Raw genomic sequence first — 6,698 nt, 5'->3', positions numbered from 1 at the left:
GGAAGAGAAAAGGAAACCAACCAAACCAAATCTGAGAGGAAAAAGCTGGGGAGAGTGACAGCTTTGAAATAATGTAATATTTTTCTGTGTTGTGCTTTCTTAAGGTCCAAGTCTCCCTGTAGTGCTTTGTCTTACCCTAGAAGTTTGTATACCCACTGCAAGTCACGATCAGGTTCTTCCTGTGCTCGCTCCAGCTCTCGATCACGGAGTCGTTCCCGTTCCCATTCCTACTCGCCATTGCTGCCATCTCCAAGAAGAGGCAAAGGGAAGAGTCATAACTATCGTTCTAGGTCAAAGTTGCATGGTGATCACCACTCATGGTTAAGGTGCTCTTAAAAGACATGAAGCGAGATGAGGCCAGCCCCATCGCTGAGGAACTGGCCGAAGAGCTCCGGCCCCTATTTGACTCTGTCAGACCCTGTCAGGCTCTTTCAGGCTTTTTCATGCTCTGTCAGGTCTGTTTGGGCTCTGTTGGTCTCTGTCAGGCTTTGAAAGGACCTGTTGGGCTCTGTTGGGCCCTGCTGGGCTCTGTCAAGCCTTGTCAGGCTCTTTCGGTCTTTGTTGGGCTCTATCAGGCTCTGTCGAGCACTGTCTGGCTCTGTTGGGCCCTGTTGGGCTTAGTCAGGATCTGTCAAGCCTTGTCAGGCTGTGTCGGGCTCTGTTGGGCTCTGTCAGGCTGTGTCAGGCTCTGTCGGCTTTGTTGGGCCCTGTCCAGGTTTGAGGCTTTGTACAGGCCCTGCCAGGCTTTGTCAGGTGTTGTCAGGCTCTCTCATGCTCTATCGGGCTCTGTTGAATCCTCTTGGGCTTTTTTCGGCCCTGTCAGGTGCTATGGGGTTTTGTCGGGCTCTGTCCAGCCCTGTCAGACTTTGTCTGGCTGTGTCAGGCTTTGTCAGGCTCTGTTGGGCTTTGTTGGGTTTTGTTGGGCCCTGTCAGTTGCTGTTGGGCTTTGTTGTGCTCTGTCAGTCACTGTTGGGCTTTGTTGGGCTCTGCTGGGCTTTGTCAGTCTCTGTCGGTATTTATTGGGCTTTATCAGACTTTGTCTAGCTCTGTCAGGCTCTGTTGGGCTCTGTCAGGCCCGGTTAGTCTCTTTCAGGCTTTATTGGGCTTTCTTCAGCTCTGTTGGGCTTTACCAGGCCCTGTTGGGCTCTGTCAGGCTCTGTTGGGCTTTGTCAGATTTTTCTGGGCTCTGTTGGGCTCTACAGGTCTTTGTCGGGCTTTATTGGGCTTTGTCAGTCTTTGTCAGGCCCTGTCAATCTCTTTTGGTCTCTTTTGGCAAAGCTCAACACAGCCCAACAAACCTTGAAAGAGCCTGACAGAGCCTGACACAGCCCGACAGAGCCAGAGCCTGACAAAGACCAACAAAGCCCGACAGATCCTGACAAAACCCAACAGAGCCCAATAAAGCCTGACAAAGACCTATAGAGCCTTACAGAGCCCAAAAAAGTCTGACAGAGCTCGACAGGGCTTGACCAAGCCTGACAAATCCCAATAAAGCCCAACAAAGCCCCTTAAAGCCCGACAGAGCCCCCAAAAGCCGAAGAGAGCCCAACAAAGCCTAGCAGAGACCAACAGAGACCAACAAAGCTCAAACAAGACAAACAGAGCCTGACAGAGGCTGACAGAGGCCAACAGAGCCCAACAGGGCTGGACAAAGCCCAGCAGAGCCCAACAGAGCCCAACAAAGCCCAACAAAGCCCCAAAGAGACCATCAGAGCCTGACAGGGCCGGACAGAGCCCGACAAAGCCCAATAAAGACCGAGAGAGCCTGACAAAGAACAACAGGGCCTGACAAAGCTTCAGAAAGCCCCACAAAACCCCATGGAGCCTGACAGAGCTTGAAAAAACCCAACAGAGCCTGACAGGGCCCAACAGTGCCTGATAGAGCTTAAGAGAGCTCAACAAGGCCTGACAAAGCCTGACAGACCCCAACAGGGCCCAACAGAGCCCGACAGGTCCTGACAGGGCCTGACAGAGCCCAACAAATCCTGAAAGCACCCAACAAAGCCTGAAAGCACCTGGAAGACCCCAATAGAGTCCAAGAGGACATGGAAAAAGCCTGACAGAGCTTGACAGAGTCCGACAGGGCCCAACAGAGCCTGACAGAGTTTCACAGAGCCTGACAGGGCCCAAAGAACCTGATCGTGACTTGCAGTGGGTATATGAACTTCTAGGGTAAGACAAAGCACTACAGGGAGACTTGGACCTTCAAAAAACACAACACAGAAAAAAACAATTACATTATTTCAAAGCAAGCACTCTCCCCAGATTTTTTTCCTCTCAGATTTGGTTTGGTTAGGGTTTTTTTTCTCTTCCAGACAGCAAGTCGCAAGGGCTATAGTGCAGTATCAAATAGCAAGAAAACATGATTTAGCCTGCAGACAGTCACTCCTGATTTTAAAATGCTAGTCTAGTCTGTTTAACTTTACTACTTATTTGGCAATTTGTAGAGGATGCAAAGCACTTGTACTGCAATCCTATATACTATTTAATCCTATGTACTATTTAATCCTCCATACTGTTTAATCAAAACTTCCAGCCAGATGTCCCTGCAAAATCTTGCACCTACCCTGATCTCTGACCAGGAACGGTGACCACATGTTGATCAAATCACCTCTAAAAGCTTCTAAACTCAGTTTCTAGAAACATGACAGATCCTGGCACCATGACTAATAGAGAGCTCTTCAGACTCCTGCCCAAGGGATTTGAGGGATAGAAAACATCAGCTGCCCTGATTCTTTTTTTTTTTTTTTTTTTCACAAACTTTCCCTTTATTATTTTTTGAAGAGTCATTTCACATTATTCCACATATGTTCATTAGCATCACTCTTCCCCTAAATGTCCTTCACCAATTGAAAATTTCTTTACAAACAAGTCTGATGTTTTAATTCCTAAGTTAACCATGTCAGCAAAAGACTAGTGGAAGTCACCAGTCTGCAGTCCAGGTTAAAATCTCTCTGGGTATCCATGTGAGAGAAAAGAAAAATGAAATGAGGACAGTTTCTCTGACCATATTTGAGCTGTAAATCACACAGGAAACTCCTGTCACTGCAAACCCTGAAGTCATCCAATCCACCCAATGACAGAGATGTGGAATGGAACTCCTCTGGCTTCTCCTAGACAATCTTCTTCTCCATTACAGACATATAAAGCAGTTACTTGGAAAATGAATATGTACACTCCTTTGGACTCCTTTCCTATTCCATCAATTCCTGGGAACAGGCTAAAAAGATTTGTGCTATTACGAACAGAAATCCAGACATCTCTCACCGTAAGACCCACACTTGCAAGGATATTTCAGTGATTACTTTAACTAGCAAAAGCATTTAATCCTCTCCTTTTGCCAAGCATAAGGGCTGCAAGGCAAGGCAAGGCAAGGCTAGGCTGCAGGACATCTATTTGCTTTATATTTTCTACCACATCCACCTTCAGAGCAGGAGGAAAGCCATCAGACCTTATGGATTAGGCCCAAACAAAACCCCCAGCTACTTGAGACACTTAGACTAAGCCTAAAATGCAAAGATCTCTCCATAAAGATGGTTTTTATAATGTACTTCCACAATCTGCTGGCAGTACAAAAAAATAAGCTGCAGATCTCCTTAGGCTGAATCATGGTGGTTTGGTGCAGGGATCATGCATATCATGGGAATATTTCACCATTTCTGCTCTGGTTTTCAGTGTATTACACCAAAACACCCACCTGATGACATCATTTCAACAGCAAAGGCAGCAATGTGCAGAATTCAGCTTCTTTGGGGAGCTAAGAAATTGCTGAGCTGACACCAAGTCCTGCAGTGTCCCTGTCACCTGCAGAGTCACCGCATCCTCGCCACGGTAGCGGGCATTGTGACAAAGGCTCTATGTCAGCTGGGTGTGGCAGCCGAGCACCGCCTAGGGGAGGGGGCGCCTGTGAGCCCCGGGCCTGTCACTGCCTGCTGTCCCTGCTGTCACCAGCGAAGCCTCTGAAAACTGGCCAAACCATCCCCAGACTTGGGGCCAAAGTGGCCCAAAGTCTCCAACAGACAAGTCGGGAAGAAAGAAATGGGACAGAGGGAGAAAGCGAAGGGAGCAGGAGAAAGGGAAGAAAGAATAAAAAGTAGTGTTGGGCTGCAGGACTGAAATGGAGAATTTGAAAGAAAAGAGGCAGGAAGCAGGAGAGTGAGAGAAAAGGAAAGAAGAGAGGTGTCCTGGTTTTGTTAAAAACAAGTTTCTCTTTCAGTGAATTTTGCCTGTCAGCTAAAGCCTTCATATTAACTGCATTTTCCTGGAGAACCAGAGACAAGTTTTGCTAAACCTAGCAATGGAATGCAAACTTATTGATAAGCATGGATGGACATCTCGCGAGAGGGGCAACGAGAAACAAGTGACCAAGAAACTGACCAACTGTGTATAACATTCCATTCACGTGAATACTTCATATAAAAGTGGAAGATCATGAGGATCTCGTCCCTTTTCCCTTTTGCCTTTGCTTTTTCCCTTCTGCTTATGGCCGACATTAGGAGAGGACCTTGCTAGTCGTCCCTGCGAACTGAGGCCTAGTGAGAGACTGAATCCAGCTCCGGTTGGCTGCAGAGTCTAATCCAGGACTTTGGGTGCCGGCTCTGCAGTTGCTGAGACTTTCAAGATTGTTTTTTTATATTTTGTATTTTGTATTATTTTCTCTATTCTTATTAGTAGCATTAGTAAAACATCTTTCATTTTTCCAACTCTCTTCTCTCTGTCCTTCTTTCCCTCCCGATCGCCTGTACTTAGTGGGAAGGGGGGAGAGGGAGGGGCAAAAAGAGGGAAGTTGGGGGGAGAGGAGGTTAACAATACATCTGCCAGGGTTTTATTGTCACCCCGCAATCTTAACCCTCGACAGATAATTGGCGCCCAACGTGGGGCAAAGAGAAAGGGGTAAATTTGGAGATTTTTTGGCTTTTCTACTGCTCTGACATAATTTTCAATTTTCTTGCCACAGTGCCAGCTCATAGAGTTGTGATACTCCACGTCTGTTTGCTTCGGACTTTATTTAGTGGTATTAAGGCAAAGTGAATTACACTGATTTAAAGATGTTATGGCATAAGTTGTATCAGTTATTTTCTACATTGTGCTCACTGATTCCATATCTGTATTGGGCCTTCTTTTTAAATTGAAGTATTCATTATATAACAACAAGGAACTGGACAATGATCATGATGATACTGTGTGGTTTGTCACTGGTTTATTTCGTTATACTGCAGCTGCTAATGAATTTCTACTCGCTTCTGCTTTACCTTGAAAAGCATCCAGGAGAGATTAAAGAGCAGTATGGCTCTGTGTTTGTTAATTGGTCGAGTGAATCTTTAGAAAGGCTGACTAACAATACTTTCGTTTTTTCACTAGGACAGTTCGCAAATGTTTTAGAGAGCTTTGAATATCCTTGGAGTTTTGATAGAACTGTCATGGTGTTATCAGGTTTGCTGAATGTGTGTCAGTTTCTGTTAATGTTAAGAGAAATGGGGTTCAACAGGAGGTTTGCGTCTCTTTTTAGTCCTAAGATTTGCGGTGCGTCTTTGGGAGCTTTAACAAAAAGCACTCCTGGCCTCTCGAGAAAGAGCAAAACAGCGAAAGCTGCCGCTGCAGCCACTGCCCCCCAACGGCGGCTTCTCAGGCTGAAGCTACAACTCCTCCGCAGAGTTCCTCTGCCAAGGTCGCTGCAGATAACATTACTTCTCCAGCCTCAAAGGCCAACAAGGCAGCCCCCCCTTCTTCACACACTGGTCACTGTTGCTGCTGTAACCACAGCAATCACTGTGACAGTCATTCAGACTCTGGAAATGAATCAAATGATGGTGAACCCATACCAGCATCAGTTGCCGGTTGTAAGAAAGTCACTAGAAAGACTACCCGTGCAGCAGATGTTGGCACAGGGCCACCATCAACCCAAGGGGCACCATCAGGACAGGGAGGAGATGAAGTGACCACCACTCGGTCCTTTTCTCCAGGTGAACTGAGAGATCTGCGAAAAGACTTTAGTCGTCGTGAAGGCGAGAATATTTTAACCTGGCTGCTCCGATGCTGGGACAATGGGGCAGAAACAATTGAATTGGAAGGTGGTGAAGCCAGGCAGCTGGGATCTCTGTCAAGAGATTCCACCATTGACAGGGCAATTTCAAGAGAGTCTAACGCCACTAGTCTCTGGACCCGACTCCTGGCAGCTATGAAAGTAAGATTTCCCTACAAGGAAGATTGTATATCCAAGTTAGGGAAATGGAATACTATGGAGAAAGGTATTCAGTTCCTGAGAGAATTAGCTGTGCGAGAGATCATTTATTTTGGACCAAACAGCCAAGAGGGGACAGACCCAGATAGAATCAATTGTACACGACCTCTGTGGCACAGATTTGTACAAAGTGCACCACCTGCATATGCTCAGTCATTGGCAGGAATGGTCTGGTCAGCTGGAGGTGCACAAGATATTACTGAAGTGATTGAGCAGCTCCGGAACTTTGAGGACAGCCTTGCTGGTTCTCTATGGGCTTGTGTCTCTGCTGTGCAGAAACTGTGAAAAATCTGATGACCGGTTTGAAAAGCTGTTGCAAGAAATCAAAGAACTCAGAGAAGACACATACCATTCACGACCTGCACAAACCTGTGTTTCAGCTGTTAGGAAAAGGCGTTTCCAATCTCGAGAGAGAGGACAGAGGCAGCCCACAAAAAGAGGTTCACTGTGGTTCTTC

Source organism: Streptopelia decaocto (assembly GCF_964273445.1).
Source record: "Streptopelia decaocto genome assembly, contig: HAP1_SCAFFOLD_127, whole genome shotgun sequence".
In the NCBI taxonomy this organism is placed as follows: Eukaryota; Metazoa; Chordata; class Aves; order Columbiformes; family Columbidae; genus Streptopelia; species Streptopelia decaocto.
This window is presented reverse-complemented; position numbering follows the sequence as displayed.